The sequence below is a fragment of the Uranotaenia lowii genome, chromosome 3, assembly GCF_029784155.1.
Source record: "Uranotaenia lowii strain MFRU-FL chromosome 3, ASM2978415v1, whole genome shotgun sequence".
Classification (NCBI taxonomy): Eukaryota; Metazoa; Arthropoda; class Insecta; order Diptera; family Culicidae; genus Uranotaenia; species Uranotaenia lowii.
The window spans coordinates 44731701-44749492 of NC_073693.1; the positions used below are offsets into that span (position 1 = coordinate 44731701).

At 31.6% G+C, this 17792-nt stretch overlaps 1 long non-coding RNA gene across 1 annotated transcript; it reads left to right on the plus strand.

Annotated features, from left to right (window-relative positions):
- The first annotated feature begins 15666 nt into the window (after positions 1-15666).
- On the plus strand, positions 15667-16258 carry LOC129751893 (uncharacterized). Its single transcript, XR_008738819.1, has 3 exons — positions 15667-15797; positions 15923-16028; positions 16152-16258. It is a non-coding gene; the product is annotated as an uncharacterized LOC129751893 (long non-coding RNA).
- The last annotated feature ends 1534 nt before the right edge of the window (positions 16259-17792 follow it).

Genomic DNA, 17792 nt, shown 5'->3' on the forward strand with positions numbered 1-17792 from the left:
AGATTTCAGATTCAGATTTCAGATTCAGATTTCAGATTCAGATTTCAGATTCAGATTTCAGATTCAGATTCAGATTTCAGATTCAGATTTCAGATTCAGATTTCAGATTCAGATTTCAGATTCAGATTTCAGATTCAGATTTCAGATTCAGATTTCAGATTCAGATTTCAGATTCAGATTTCAGATTCAGATTTCAGATTCAGATTTCAGATTTCAGATTCAGATTTCAGATTCAGATTTCAGATTCAGATTTCAGATTCAGATTTCAGATTCAGATTTCAGATTCAGATTTCAGATTCAGATTTCAGATTCAGATTTCAGATTCAGATTTCAGATTCAGATTTCAGATTCAGATTTCAGATTCAGATTTCAGATTCAGATTTCAGATTCAGATTTCAGATTCAGATTTCAGATTCAGATTTCAGATTCAGATTTCAGATTCAGATTTCAGATTCAGATTTCAGATTCAGATTTCAGATTCAGATTTCAGATTCAGATTTCAGATTCAGATTTCAGATTCAGATTTCAGATTCAGATTTCAGATTCAGATTTCAGATTCAGATTTCAGATTCAGATTTCAGATTCAGATTTCAGATTCAGGTTTCAGATTCAGATTTCAGATTCAGATTTCAGATTCAGATTTCAGATTCAGATTTCAGATTCAGATTTCAGATTCAGATTCCAGATTCAGATTTCAGATTCAGATTTCAGATTCAGATTTCAGATTCAGATTTCAGATTCAGATTTCAGATTCAGCTTTCAGATTCAGATTTCAGATTCAGATTTCAGATTAAGATTTCAGATTCAGATTTCAGATTCAGATTTCAGATTCAGATTTCAGATTCAGATTTCAGATTCAGATTTCAGATTCAGATTTCAGATTCAGATTTCAGATTCAGATTTCAGATTCAGATTTCAGATTCAGATTTCAGATTCAGATTTCAGATTCAGATTTCAGATTCAGATTTCAGATTCAGATTTCAGATTCAGATTTCAGATTCAGATTTCAGATTCAGATTTCAGATTCAGATTTCAGATTCAGATTTCAGATTCAGATTTCAGATTCAGATTTCAGATTCAGATTTCAGATTCAGATTTCAGATTCAGATTTCAGATTCAGATTTCAGATTCAGATTTCAGATTCAGATTTCAGATTTCAGATTCAGATTTCAGATTCAGATTTCAGATTCAGATTTCAGATTCAGATTTCAGATTCAGATTTCAGATTCAGATTTCAGATTCAGATTTCAGATTCAGATTTCAGATTCAGATTTCAGATTCAGATTTCAAATTCAGATTTCAGATTCAGATTTCAGATTCAGATTTCAGATTCAGATTTCAGATTCAGATTTCAGATTCAGATTTCAGATTCAGATTTCAAATTCAGATTTCAGATTCAGATTTCAGATTCAGATTTCAGATTCAGATTTCAGATTCAGATTTCAGATTCAGATTTCAGATTTAGATTTCAGATTCAGATTTCCGATTCAGATTTCAGATTCAGATTTCAGATCCAGATTTCAATTCAGATTTCAGATTTCAGATTCTGATTTCAGATTCAGATTCAGATTTCAGTTTTGAAGTTTTAACCATTTTTGACATTTTTTTTTGTTATTTTTTTTCCAAAAGTCATTTTTGTTGCTTTTGTCATTTTTTTTAATTTATGGCATTTGTGTCATTTTGTCATTTATGTCATTTATGCCGTTTATGTCAATTATGTCATTTTGTAATTTTTGTTATCATGGTTAAGTTTAGAGGAATCTTTCGATTTTCATTTTTATCATTTTATTCATTTCGGTTTTTTTTTCTTTTTGTCATTTTGTCTGTTTAGTAATTTTTGTTGTTTTTGTCATTTTGGTCATTTTTGTATTTATGTTTATTTTGTCATTTTTGTTTTGAGTTTCAGATTCAAATTTAGATTTTAGATTAAGATTTAATATTCCAATTTCAGTTTCATATTAAAATTCAGATTTCAGATTCGCGTATAGTGATTTTTGTCATTTTTGTGTCATTTTATATTATATTTGCCATTTTTCAGTTAGGTAATTTTAACCATTTTGGACAGATTTTTCTATTTTTCTCTCCTTTTTCCTTATTATCAGTTTTTGTTATTAACATAAATATGTCATTTATGGCATTTCTGTAATTTATGTAAATTTTTTCAGTCATATTTTTGTGTTTTGTTATTCTGGTTATTTTTGTCACCGCGTGGTTGAGTGAAGGAATCTTCGGCAGAGTATTTTAATTATAGGGCAAAGTTCTTCGAAATTACAGGTTTGGCGAAATTACCGCCATATTGTTTGGCAAATTCCCAGAATGATGACGTAGTTGTTATGGAAAATAGCGACCATTGTATTGAATTCTGTCCGCCAACTGCAACGTTGATATAAAGTCGCGAATGCCATAAAGATGGTAAAACGACTATAATCGAAACAAAAAAAAGTAATTTTGTTATTTTTGTCATTTTTTTTTCATTTTGTCATTTTCTCGGTTTTGTCTGTTTTGTTTTTTTTTTGTAATTTTTGTACAAAAGGCAAAAAACGATAACGTTTTGTTTAGGCTAAAAACATTTTTTCCATTTTTTGTCTTTTATGTTAGTTTGTTACTTTGTCCTGTTTGTCATGTTTGCTATTTGTCATTTCTGCCGTTTTTAAAAAATTTCTAATTTTTGTCTTTTACGCAAATTTCGTCATTTTGTTAGTTTATGTCATTTTTTTTAGTATGTAATTTGTGTCACTATTGTATTTGTGTCATTTTTGCTTGTTTTGTCATTTTAATTATTGTCGTCAAGTATTGTTCGTAATTTTTTTTTCTTTTGTCATGCTGATCATATTGTTTTTTTTTTCAATTTTGTTATCTTTTTCAATTTCATTATTTGGTCTTACGTTTTTTTTTCTTTGCTGAAGGTGTTTTAACACTTTTAAAAACCCAATTTGTGTATTATGTATTGAGTTTGTTGGGATACCATATGCTGAAAGTTTTATTTATAAAAAACTTTCAACACTCTAAACAAGAAAATTACCTCTCTTTGTTAATAAATCCTGGTAAGAATTTTACAAATATTCCATGAAACAGCCTTGATGACTTTCTTGATCAAATTGTTTTAAACAATACTACGCATAAGGATGTTTTATAAAACTTTTACAAAACTTAGACTAGCGAATAATGTGCATTTTTTTAAAATTTAATTCTTCTTTTGTTCAAACGTAGGAAAAAATAACAAAAATCCATGACACGTGGTCTTCAAAAACATAAAAGATTGGAGTAATGCAAATAACCTTTATCTGCTCTGGAATCTGATCAGACCCGATTTAGAAAAAATAGCGTAATCACCACTTTCTCTGTACTTCTTCAACGTTGAAAACTTTAGTTGTAGTACATATTCATAAACAAATGTGTGTGTGCCTACATTTATTGGGTGATTAGTGATTAAGTGCTTCAATAAGCTACAGGCAATCCTGAAGTTATGCTTCGTCCATCTGACCACGCGCCCTTCTAGCTGGCCCTTACTTAACTATGATGACCTACCTATTGGTAGACAGAAAACTTCTTCCATATACACCTGGGCCAAACCAATCCACCTGCTAGAGCAGGAGTTTTTTTTCCTACTATCATCTGCAGTCTTTTGCTACCATTATTTCTGGGTTGTTGTTTGTAAGGTACTAACATTTATGTCGTGTCGTGACCATTTCTGAAAAGGTGCACCATTCATGATGCATCGTCGTTACCGACATTTATTTTGCTGCTCCTCATCTTTCGACTCAGACACAACTGTAGGACCTGGTAGAGGCGCTGGGTATCTTTCAGCAGGAGAGGCCGCACATGATAATTTTGCTCCTTTTTTGCGCTGCAACCGGTGTGTCCTATTATTTGTTTACCGATATAATAAATTATGGCAACAGCTCGTCTACTAGGCACCTACCTACTAGTTACGGGGGCTAGATCTCGAGCGTCGTAGCTGCTGCTGAAAAAATTGAAGGAAAGGAAGGGCCCAAACGATCATCATAACACTATCATCATCACCATCACTCTGTAGAGCAATATGTAGCTTCTATATTCGATTATGGTTGCCAAAGATGAGAAGGGACTAGGTAGGGTGGTGCAATACTCAGCCCAGCTCAGCATAGGTATGGGACAGTGGTCGGTAACCTTCAGAGTGAGTAAGTAAGTAAGTAAGTAAGTAAGTAAGTAAGTAAGTAAGTAAGTAAGTAAGTAAGTAAGTAAGTAAGTAAGTAAGTAAGTAAGTAAGTAAGTAAGTAAGTAAGTAAGTAAGTAAGTAAGTAAGTAAGTAAGTAAGTAAGTAAGTAAGTAAGTAAGTAAGTAAGTAAGTAAGTAAGTAAGTAAGTAAGTAAGTAAGTAAGTAAGTAAGTAAGTAAGTAAGTAAGTAAGTAAGTAAGTAAGTAAGTAAGTAAGTAAGTAAGTAAGTAAGTAAGTAAGTAAGTAAGTAAGTAAGTAAGTAAGTAAGTAAGTAAGTAAGTAAGTAAGTAAGTAAGTAAGTAAGTAAGTAAGTAAGTAAGTAAGTAAGTAAGTAAGTAAGTAAGTAAGTAAGTAAGTAAGTAAGTAAGTAAGTAAGTAAGTAAGTAAGTAAGTAAGTAAGTAAGTAAGTAAGTAAGTAAGTAAGTAAGTAAGTAAGTAAGTAAGTAAGTAAGTAAGTAAGTAAGTAAGTAAGTAAGTAAGTAAGTAAGTAAGTAAGTAAGTAAGTAAGTAAGTAAGTAAGTAAGTAAGTAAGTAAGTAAGTAAGTAAGTAAGTAAGTAAGTAAGTAAGTAAGTAAGTAAGTAAGTAAGCAAGTAAGTAAGTAAGTAAGTAAGTAAGTAAGTAAGTAAGTAAGTAAGTAAGTAAGTAAGTAAGTAAGTAAGTAAGTAAGTAAGTAAGTAAGTAAGTAAGTAAGTAAGTAAGTAAGTAAGTAAGTAAGTAAGTAAGTAAGTAAGTAAGTAAGTAAGTAAGTAAGTAAGTAAGTAAGTAAGTAAGTAAGTAAGTAAGTAAGTAAGTAAGTAAGTAAGTAAGTAAGTAAGTAAGTAAGTAAGTAAGTAAGTAAGTAAGTAAGTAAGTAAGTAAGTAAGTAAGTAAGTAAGTAAGTAAGTAAGTAAGTAAGTAAGTAAGTAAGTAAGTAAGTAAGTAAGTAAGTAAGTAAGTAAGTAAGTAAGTAAGTAAGTAAGTAAGTAAGTAAGTAAGTAAGTAAGTAAGTAAGTAAGTAAGTAAGTAAGTAAGTAAGTAAGTAAGTAAGTAAGTAAGTAAGTAAGTAAGTAAGTAAGTAAGTAAGTAAGTAAGTAAGTAAGTAAGTAAGTAAGTAAGTAAGTAAGTAAGTAAGTAAGTAAGTAAGTAAGTAAGTAAGTAAGTAAGTAAGTAAGTAAGTAAGTAAGTAAGTAAGTAAGTAAGTAAGTAAGTAAGTAAGTAAGTAAGTAAGTAAGTAAGTAAGTAAGTAAGTAAGTAAGTAAGTAAGTAAGTAAGTAAGTAAGTAAGTAAGTAAGTAAGTAAGTAAGTAAGTAAGTAAGTAAGTAAGTAAGTAAGTAAGTAAGTAAGTAAGTAAGTAAGTAAGTAAGTAAGTAAGTAAGTAAGTAAGTAAGTAAGTAATGGTATATGCGACCAAAGAAATTTATGAACATTCTGCGAAAAAAGGGCATTTGCCAGGTGTTATCGAAATGTTAAAAAAATATGTACGAAATGTTTTTCGGCATTTTTCAGAAAGTTCGGTAATTTTAACCGAATGTTTGGTAATTTCTGCCTATCAACTGATTACTTTTACCGAACAATCGGTAGTTTTTATCAAACTCACTGCGAAAGTTCGGTAAATAACCGATCGGTTAAATAAATTACCGAACTGGTTGTTTCCCAATTAGTATGTATTTAATGATCTCTTTTATGAATTTTCAGTTTCAGAATTAAAAAACTAGTGGTATAATGAATTATTTAACAGCCACAGGCTGCCGACCACTGGTTTATGAACATATAGAACATTTCCATGTCTCGAAACGGTGCGGCGCCGTAGCATATTTATCCATCCATCGTCACGAAAATGCGGAGCATGGAACAAGAAGGAATATGTATGTGCTCCCTCATGTAATAGTAACGGCAAATATTTAACAGCAGCAGCAACAGCATCAGAATCCAATAAACGTAAAGGATAGACGAGCGCCAAACGAGAGACTTTACCTAAATAACTTAGTCAGGTTTATTAGAGTCTAGGCTGATCCAGCAGCAGCACCTGATGTTTGGGTTTGAGCCTTCCTATCGTGAGTGTCGGTTGTTGCAAATTTGATGGTTGTTAATTCTATTAAAAGGATGGATGAATTTTTAATTTGATATACCGCACCACCATTCAGTTTTGACACACACACGAAGCGAAGGGAAGCGGTTGTTGGTAGAAAAAATGGCAGGGATTTAGCAACACGTTGATTGCAGCAGTGAAGTGATGCATAGCTAAATACACGTGACATGGTGGAAACTTTGCGAGGAACGTAAATCTGGGAATTGGATTCGTTTGAGAGTGAGAGCGCTTGGAAAAGGGCTGGAACCGCGACTCACACCTAACGTGTCACGAACTTTTATTAATTTTTCCAACGATTGAACACTTAGGAATCGTGTACATGACGATTACACTGACAAAAATGACAAAAATGACAAAAATTACAAAAACAACAAAAATGACAAAAATTACAAAAACTTAAAAAAAACATATATATCAAAAATAACAAAAATGACAACAATTTAAAAAATGACAAAAATGACAAAAATGACAAAAATGACAAAAATGACAAAAATCACAAAAATCACAAAAATCACAAAAATGACAAAAATTACAAAAATTACAAAAATTACAAAAATTACAAAAATTACAAAAATGACAAAAATGACAAAAATGACAAAAATGACAAAAATGACAAAAATGACAAAAATGACAAAAATGACAAAAATGACAAAAATGACAAAAATGACAAAAATGACAAAAATGACAAAAATGACAAAAATGACAAAAATGACAAAAATGACAAAAATGACAAAAATGACAAAAATGACAAAAATGACAAAAATGACAAAAATGACAAAAATGACAAAAATGACAAAAATGACAAAAATGACAAAAATGACAAAAATGACAAAAATGACAAAAATGACAAAAATGACAAAAATGACAAAAATGACAAAAATGACAAAAATGACAAAAATGACAAAAATGACAAAAATGACAAAAATGACAAAAATGACAAAAATGACAGAAATGACAAAAATGACAAAAATGACAAAAATGACAAAAATGACAAAAATGACAAAAATGACAAAAATGACAAAAATGACAAAAATGACAAAAATGACAAAAATGACAAAAATGACAAAAATGACAAAAATGACAAAAATGACAAAAATGACAAAAATGACAAAAATGACAAAAATGACAAAAATGACAAAAATGACAAAAATGACAAAAATGACAAAAATGACAAAAATGACAAAAATGACAAAAATGACAAAAATGACAAAAATGACAAAAATGACAAAAATGACAAAAATGACAAAAATGACAAAAATGACAAAAATGACAAAAATGACAAAAATGACAAAAATGACAAAAATGACAAAAATGACAAAAATGACAAAAATGACAAAAATGACAAAAATGACAAAAATGACAAAAATGACAAAAATGACAAAAATGACAAAAATGACAAAAATGACAAAAATGACAAAAATGACAAAAATGACAAAAATGACAAAAATGACAAAAATGACAAAAATGACAAAAATGACAAAAATGACAAAAATGACAAAAATGACAAAAATGACAAAAATGACAAAAATGACAAAAATGACAAAAATGACAAAAATGACAAAAATCACAAAAATGACAAAAATTACAAAAATGACAAAAATTATAAAAATACAAAAATGACAAAAATGACAAAAATGACAAAAATGACAAAAATGACAAAAATGACAAAAATGACAAAAATGACAAAAATGACAAAAATGACAAAAATGACAAAAATGACAAAAATGACAAAAATGACAAAAATGACAAAAATGACAAAAATGACAAAAATGACAAAAATGACAAAAATGACAAAAATGACAAAAATGACAAAAATGACAAAAATGACAAAAATGACAAAAATGACAAAAATGACAAAAATGACAAAAATGACAAAAATGACAAAAATGACAAAAATGACAAAAATGACAAAAATGACAAAAATGACAAAAATGACAAAAATGACAAAAATGACAAAAATGACAAAAATGACAAAAATGACAAAAATGACAAAAATGACAAAAATGACAAAAATGACAAAAATGACAAAAATGACAAAAATGACAAAAATGACAAAAATGACAAAAATGACAAAAATGACAAAAATGACAAAAATGACAAAAATGACAAAAATGACAAAAATGACAAAAATGACGAAAAATGACAAAAAAGACAAAAATGACAAAAATGACAAAAAATGACAAAAATGAAGAAAATTACAAAATTTACAAAAAAATTCAAAAACACAACAATTATAAAAAAATCAAAAATGAAAAAAAATTACAAAAATCATTATAGCGACAAAACTCAATTTTTTCTAATTTGTTTATTTTCCAGTTTCATCAATTTTGAAAATTTTGTTGGTTTTGTCAAATCAGTTATGTTTTCAGTGTGGTCAAATTTGTCAGTTTTGTCATTTTTCTTATAAATTATGTCAAATTTGTGATATTATGATGAAATTTTGATCGGCTTGTGATATAGCTCAGTTGGCATTTCAGTTGCTTCCTAAGCCGATGGTCGTGAGTTCGAGTTTAAGTTTATGTTTGATTGCATAAATTAGTGTTTTTGGAGGCACTCGTGTATATAAAAATGTGGTCGAATTCAAGTTTTCAAGCAAAAATTTAAGACTGTTCATTTTTCCCAAAAGCACACGAACTGAACCTAATGTCTTTCATTGATTTTTTTTACAAAAAAAGAAAAAGAAGATTACAAAATCTCCACATCAACTTTGTTTTCAACAATTTTAAGAGATTGATTTGATGTAATACTATTATCTGGAAATATTTTCTCAATTCACTTTTAGTTGTCAGATCTGAAGTCATTAGATTTTTTTATTTCGTTTTCTGAAAATTTAGCATTTGTACAAATTGATGATTTATTTTCAAATTTCCCAGATAACAAAAAAACATGGGTATTTATCCGATAGTATGGAACACTGCAAACATTTGTTGGTGGATTTCTGCATTTTTGACTTTCCTTTGGAAAGATATTTTCTTACTTCTATGAAAACAAAATATAAAATCGTGTCATGAATAGTATTAAAGTAGTGGCTTGAAATGCTTAAAATAATTTTTCTACATATATTTGCCCAGATAAAGCACTTATTCAAAATGTAACATTGCCCAAAGTATGAAATGAGTAACAAAATTTCAAGTCAAGCAAGTGCCATCTTTTTTTTATATAGCCGGAACAAATTTGAAATCTATCTTTTGTCATTTGGAGCTGAAACATCACGAGGAGGGGGTCCATTTCCAATATATTGAAAATTAATTCAAATTTTCAATACATTGGAAGAAAATGAACCAAAGCTGGCTTGCAACAAACTTGTATACAATCTACGTTGCACAAAATCAAACAATCGAGAAAATTAAAATCAGATATTTGAAAAAGAATTCCAAACGACAGGCGATTCCCATTTTCTACAGTTTGGCTTTCGCTCTTTCAACTTTGAATTTTCGAAGAATGTATCAAAATGTTGTTTAAAATATCTTTAACTTTATTTATTCCCCACTTCGGGATTTTCGAAAAAAATTGGAGTGACAAAACAAAGAATTTGATATTTGTTCCGGAATAATAAAACCCAAAAAATGCTCATTACTTCAGATAATCCTGATCAATTTTATGTAAAAGATTGATTTTTAAAATGCAAATAAATCGTTTTGAACATTTATACACTCTATAATCAATAACTAAGCTCGTAGAATACTTTTTCTGGTCTTAGTACAATCAGTGGTGAGAAGTTTTATTAGATTTTTCAAATGAAGCAATAATCACTCCGTTTGTGACATCCAACTCTTTTCTCTCAACTTGTAGCACTTTGATGTCTTCTACAAAATTGTAGCAAAGAAAATTTCCTTTAAATCATGTGACATGGATTTACGCTTAAAAGAAGGCGAGCGTTTTCACATTGATTAGAATGATTTTGTCTTTGAAAAAACCTTTTTAACGGTTGAAAAATCTTCAAAAAACTAAAATGTTCTAGACCCCCCGGTGGATTATTTCAAAATTGGGCTCAAATGAAAGGAGAAAGTCCCAGCTTTCGAATGGTTCAAAAATTAGCAATGCTTATTTTTGATAAATAAAATCGTTCCATCAGAGACATCGTGATTTGGTGTCCAAGACAAAGTTATACAACTCAACGAGGCGCTACTTTTGAATGAAACAATTTTAGGGTGGTTCATAAAACTCCTTAGATACGAAAATGATTTTTGACTGTAATGAGATAGTGATGTATTATGTTCAGCAATTATGTAGAACAACATAATTGATGCTACTATGTAGAAGACTTTGAATGTCTGTCTATTACCGTTTAGATTTTATGATGATTTTTCCTGTACAAGTTAGGGTGGTCCTATAAAAACAAGTTTTTTTTCTAATAACTTTGTTGGATATAAACTTATCAAAATCATGTGTTCTGCAAGTATTTAACAAATTATGATGCGCATCTTTTTTTAGCAAATAGATATCAAATATCTGTTTTGGATTCGCAGTTATCATGAATGTTGTGTTCAAAAATAGCCGTTTTGTATGAGCCATAACTTCAAATGGAGCAAACCAAAAAAATCAAACTTTGTTTTGTTTGAAAAAACATGTTAAAATCTACAGGAGTTTAGGAGTTTTATGAACCGCCCTAAAATTGTTTCATTCAAAAGTAGCGCCTTGTTAAGTTGTATAACTTTGTCTGGGACACTGAATGTATTAAATCTAAGGTGAGAGAGCAAATAATTATTTCCTGCTAAATTTCATTTCTGGACCACTGTGATTGGTATCTCTGGTCAAGTGTATCAAATGGGGTTTTCCCCTGAAAATAGGGGAACATGCCCTATTATGCGCCACCTAAGCGAATCGCTGATTTTCTGTGTATTCCACGTACAAATTGTGTTAAAACTGGGTGTAATCGTTGAAGAAAAGTGTTTTCTACAAATTCCTATGATTTTTCATTACTCAAATTGCTATAGTTTCTTCAAAAACATGATTTTTAAAAACCATATTCAAAGCCACAGAACGAAACTGTGTTGCGAATACGCGCCGCTGTGTATTCAAAACGCGCCTAGCAGCCGAACACACCCGAGAGCAGCCGAAGACCGAAAACACACCAATACATATAGACACTTTTACTGAAAAGAAAATCAAAATGAACTAATAGAAATTTAACAAAAAAAGAAAAATAGATTTTTTGGGCTGAATTAACGCTCAAAATATGGTTTTGAACTGTTTGTTCATTTTCAATGGAAGTTGGCCTTTTTGAAAAATTATTGCTATTTTCAGCCTACTACGATTGGCGCGTTATAAAGAGCGCATGGGCCGTGATAGAACATACCCATGAAAAACATACCTTAGCGAGTTCAGCATGATTTTTAAGCATAAAATCATAATTTAGATTCTCCTCTATCGATGTATCAGAAAATATTGTCTTATTCGTTTTTCTCTGCTTGGTGACACCTTATTAAAAGTGTTTTAAAATTTAGATCGAAATGAAGAAAAACCTAAATTGTGAAATTATCACGACACAGGGGCATTTTAAGGAAAAATTCATACTTGCCATGACCAATCAAAGCATTTAAAACAAATTTGTAATATTTTGCTGGCTTAAAACGTGTCAGATTCTTCAAAACAAGAGTGGCGCGTATTAGCCACATGGGGCGTTATATGAACTTTTCCCCTACTTGTGTAATATTTTGATTTTGGAACACTTCTTGCTTGAAAGTATCGTGAAATCGGGCTGAAAATGTATATCTTCATTGAACATTGAAAATCATTTTGACCAGAGCTTTACATGTAACGAGCAGTATTCATAAATACTGCTAATAACAGTAGCATTTACATGTAAAATTGCGTGGATTTTTCTACTTGTGTAAGGAAGCTGAAGTTAGAAGCTATAAAGTTGCGTACAAGAAATATTTTTATGAATTTTTTGAAAGATTATGACCAAAAAAAATTAAAACAGTGGTCACACTACGCAAAAAAATCTGTAAAATTACTGTGCAGACCGGTCCGGCGATCGGTAACAGTACCGGCGCGGCAAAGCACAGGACCAACCTAAACCGGGGGAACTACGCGCTGTTTCACTCGACTTGCTCGCTCGGGTCGTACTCGCTGACTGGCTGACTGGCCGACGTGCACGCTCGTGACGAACTATCAAGTGGCGGTTTAATCCATCCACACATCCTCCTCCTATTCCAAATAAAATTAATGAAAAATATTTCAAGTTCGTTTCTTTTAAGTAAATTTTCAAGAATAAAATTTTTGAACGCAGAGAAACGCCTTTGCATATAAATTGTGCGTTTCCCATAAAAGAAACAATGATTGTCACGCACGATGTGAGTTCAGTACTTCAAACCAGCTCGCTTTTGTTTTAGAAAACGTTAACTTGACTGAACCATGAAACTTACCAATGAGCTGATGTAAAATAAACAACTAAACAGAACTGGATACATGGGCTGCCGGTGCTTTCATATTTCAATTACACCTTTCCCCGACCTTTGTAGAACGAAATGATTTTAAATATTTTCCCCTGTTTAATCACCGACTAGTTAGCGATGCGAATATTTGGAATTTTAGCGACAATTATTTCGTGAACTGTGCAAGAATATAGGGAAAACGGAGACATAGAGAAAATTTAATAAAACTGCTCATTAATTTATCTATTAACTTTCTTGAATAAATGCTAATCATTGAATGGTACTCTCCATAAAATTGTGTAAAAACACGTTGCATAAAATTGTGTAAATCCACAGTATAATCTGAACGTCATCCCTAATATTATTCGATCAGAAAAAGTATCCCCAAGCACAAGAAAAATTACCATGTTTTGAACGAAGTAAAAAAAAAATCACACTACACAGGCAAGTTGGATCGTAATGGTTTTAAGCCTAGTACACGCTAGAAATTATTAAACCATTTAAGTTTCAAAAATAACCATTTTTGACCTTTTCCCGGGAAATGTCATTTTATGAGTTCTCCATGAGAAGTCATAAAATGACTTCTAGGGGAGAAGTTCAAATATGGTTATTTTTCAACCGAATGGAATTTTGGAGGAGAAGTTGAAAAATGGTTATTTTTCAACCGAAATTCAAATGAGCTGCTTTTTTTGATTCATGAGGTTTGTTTTAAAATTTTCGACAAAAATCGTCATTTTTCGTTCAATCGCAAAATCAAAGAAAAGATTAATGATAGTATTTAGCATATTTTTATTCTAAATAGCTTTTTGACGACAGAAATCAAAGTCCTTCTGGGACGGTACATGGATTTTGTGGCTGTTGTAGAATAGGCTCACTACAAACTGTTCCCTGAAGCTTGCTGTTGGGCCTAGACAAATGGAAGCCTTCAAACGGATTGGCTGACTGGAGGACGTTCTTTTTAGGTGATTTCAAATTTATTTGGGCCGGATGATTGTTAGCACCGGTAGCTGGTACAGGAGGTGAAGCCATCATCGGTGAACGTGGCGCAAGAGGAAGTAGCTTGTAGTTGATGATTCGGCTCCTGGAAGTAGCGTACGGGGTACCAAAACATGTTCATCTTGTCATAAGGTACATTTACTGTTCCTGAGGTTAAATTTTTAGAGATTTTTGATAAACATGATAGTCGCAATAGATCGAAACATTTGAAAATTTTGGTAGGAGTAGGAAAAAGATGAGGATTGTATCGCTGACCGGCAGCGAAGCCAGAACAGGAAACGCTAACAGCTGCGCTGGAAGTGGTGGTCTGTTATGCTTTTGATGACAATTGTGCTAACACTAGAATTTCGACGTCCTAAAATTAAATGAAACATTTTAAAAGAAAATCATAAATACATAGGTATGTCTGAAAATATGATACCAATTTTCGTTCCCAACGGGAGTACTTGTTTGATTGCCCTCGGAGTCTTCTTGGCAGGGACACATGATTTTGTTGCGGTCTTTAAGGCATGCAGTTAAAGCTAGAGGAGATATTCTACTTCCGATTCGATGGAATTGTCGGAATGAGAATTCATCCTTTTCCGCAAGGCATCAAAACCTTGAAAGTATCCGGAGTGGTAGTCCTATTTAGATGGTTCTCTTCTGCCGACATTCAGTTGAAATTTAGAAGGGTGGCATCAGGGTTGCGGCAAACAAATCTAGCACGTCGAATTTTCGCATTTCGGTATCCAGCTGCTCGTCCGGAAGTTATCCTGATTTGCCATCCTGATATGGCATAAGCAATGCCAGTTTTTTTTTCTGACTTACCGCGGAGTTTACTTCCGTTACAAGCGGAACTGCTGACGATCCACATATTGCCTGCCAGCCAGCGAAATGAAATACTTTTAACCCAGTTTTTTCCAGTGAAATCCATCCGATATTGAATAAAAAAGCTTCCAAACAACGCGCGCAACTTTGCCATTATAAAATGTTTTTTTTTCGATTGAGGTTAAATTTTCATTCATTTTTTGGTTAATGATCGAAAAGTTGGAATATGGTTAAAATTGTAACATGAAATATTTATGAAAAATAACCATATTAGAAGTTCTGCAGAAAAAACTAAAAAATGGTTATTTTTCATTCGAAAATGGTTAAATGAAAATGAGCGTGTAATCTAGCGTTTTGTTTGTTTGTCTTCTGTTTAAATGTTTTTGTTGACGATACACGGTTAACATAATCTATTGATCGATGTTTTAATTCAACGCATACCCGCATACTGAAAAACTGTATCTCAAATAGTCAAAACGATACCTACACTGCTCTAGAAATAGTGATCGTGTGTGTTGACGTAGCTATTATGTAAAACTTTACCTCGACAACGATAAGAACGGAACATGAACGTTCATGTGGAAAAGTGATGGTTTCAGAAACGGTGAAGGAACGGTATGAACGATTTACTTCAATACGTAAAAATGATCTCGAACTGTTTCTCATACCATCCATTTCTTATGTCACATTTACATAACAAAATGGTCAAGGCGCGAGTCATTGATGCCAGATGGTTTTGAAAATAAAACATACAACACATTTATGAAAATATGTTTTTGATATCAGTTCATATATTTATAGGAATCAACAATTTACACACTTGACTGAAATATTATGTATTGAAATAATATGTGGACAAACCATTAACGATTCTGCAGCATCCATACAAAAAACCCCCATTAAATTATAAATGTTAACTCGATGACGTGCAGCATTAAGTTTATGCAGTGTATGTCAAGTTTTTCTTAAGAATCTTTCCTCACACAGTTCAACACATCGGTTTATATACCACTCATTTTTCAAAAAAAAATCTCAATTTGGAGAAAAACATTTTTCGTATTCCAAAAATCAGTACATCTGGCAGCACTTTGATTTGTTTATCTAATATGAGAAAAAGAAGAAGAAATTTTTCGTCGCGGCCGAAGTTTTTGACGCGTCGGGAAGGTCCGGTCTGGAATCGTTCCAGGATTTCGTTCCAGAACCTCTACACGATGCACCTGCATTCTTTGCTGCATCTACTTTGGCGACCGCCTCTGGTTCAACAGAAGTTGCCATCGGATACGTCGCCCCAGGAGGAAATAAATCGGATAACAAAGAGCGACGAATACATCGAATATTCGAAAAAAAGGTAAAATAATTCTTTCTTTCTTATCTTTTTTCACAGCTTAAACTAAAGTTGCTTAACTTTAAAACTGGGCATTGAAACATACCAAACGGGATGTTTTAATAATCATATTGTTTTTGTTTTCTCAGCAAAAGCTGTTTCAGCTCAACAAGGCAGCAAAACAACCTCCAAGGATCAGGGTTATTTCCCATACCACGGATGTCGTAGAAGACCCGGACTGTTAGGAAGTTACAGGTAAGTTATGAGTTTTATTGATATAATAGTTTTATGTGTTTAATTGCAATAATTGTGAAAACAATGTTCATCGGACAGACCTGCAAAATTAAATTTGCATTTTTATTTCTCTTATTTTTCTAGGTTTTGGCTGCTAGCCGCAATCAAATCATCGCTAATTGCATGGAAGAAATTTCAAATAAAGTAAGTTAATCAAACAGAATAATAAAATATGAACATTGTGCCCAGAATCTTTTTAAAATCTATTAAAAGTGTTTTTTAAATAAAAGTATGAAATCCGAAAATTCCTTAAATCTAAAAGCTTTTTTTACATGTGTGCGTGCTCTATCCAAGAACGATTTCTAAAATCGTTCAAATAAAGTCGGTATCAAGTAAGGTAAAATTGTTATAGAACCGCTACTGTTAGAGTCTATTTTGGAATGCGCTTCGAGAATAACTGTAACGAGAAAAGTTTGGGTATCTTAATATGTTTCCCAGAAGCAGTTTTTTAACATTAAAGTTACAGTTTGTTGAAAAGTTCCCCCATACATCTGTTTTAACAGTTTTTAACAATTACATAACCTACGACATATTCAAAATACAATCAATTTGGAATTCACGATTCCAGGAATGTTTTTTACGATTTCAATAATCGTTTGCTAAACGTCTTTCTACGCTTCATCAAATCGTCGTTTGACTATTTGTAAAATCGTTTGATTACAATCCTCATTTATGCGGGTACACAGCTCAGAGTTCAATTGAGTAAATCAATATCTCATATTTTTCATTGCTTTTTTGACCGAATTTTAAAATGAAGAATGTTCATTTAAAAGTCAGGTATTGCTTTAACAAAATGCAAAACTCTTGCAAATGCTGTGGAGGGACATTCTAAATATTTGAAAGATTCACATTCAATAATCTCTACGAAAGAAACAAAATATTATCATCTCACAGCTCAGGATTTTTGCTGCTAACAACACCCATTTTAATTTTAACTAACTAAATTAATTTTAACTTATTATTTAATTAAAACTTATTGGGATCAATTTTATTCTCGACGCATTCTTATCTCAATCTTACCTCTCAAATAAGTCAAGCGCGCACGCATAGAGGACTGTTTCTTACTGTCATACATGAATTATTTGGCCCAGAAAATCATCTGTTTGGATTTTCTTTCTAGTTTATTTCAGTTCAGTGTTCATCTTACTTACTGTATAATTGCTAGTTGAGTTCACCTTGGAATCTATTCTTATCTTACACTGTTCTAATAAAACGCTTGCTTAAATTCCGTGAGCTCCTTATTCTATGGCTATGCTATCGAAACGCTTTTTCATTTTGAAACTCCATCCGGAGTTAATTATAATAAATCCAAGCTGTCCTTCGAAACGTTCACAGTTCCCTCTCATCTTAAGCTGTCCTCACAATCCGGAGGATCATAAATTTTCCTTATAAACCAATCGTGTTCTCGCAACATGCTGTCCAGGTATTCTTTTAACACTTTTCTAACATATAACTTTTTTCCAAGCTGTCCTCCCAACGCACTTGGAGTTTAAAAGAATTTATTCTAGCTGACCTCTTGACTCGCTTCATTGTTCTCTCGTATCTCAAGCTGTCCCCTTATTCAACTTGATCACTAATTGTTTAAAATACCAAAGCTATCTTCTCGACTTGCTTTCTAATTTCATCTTGTTATCTCAACTTCTATATTTAACCATTTTATTCAGCTTGTTCCCTCGAACATCATAATTCGTTATCATCACAAACTGTTCTTCCAACCTATTTGGT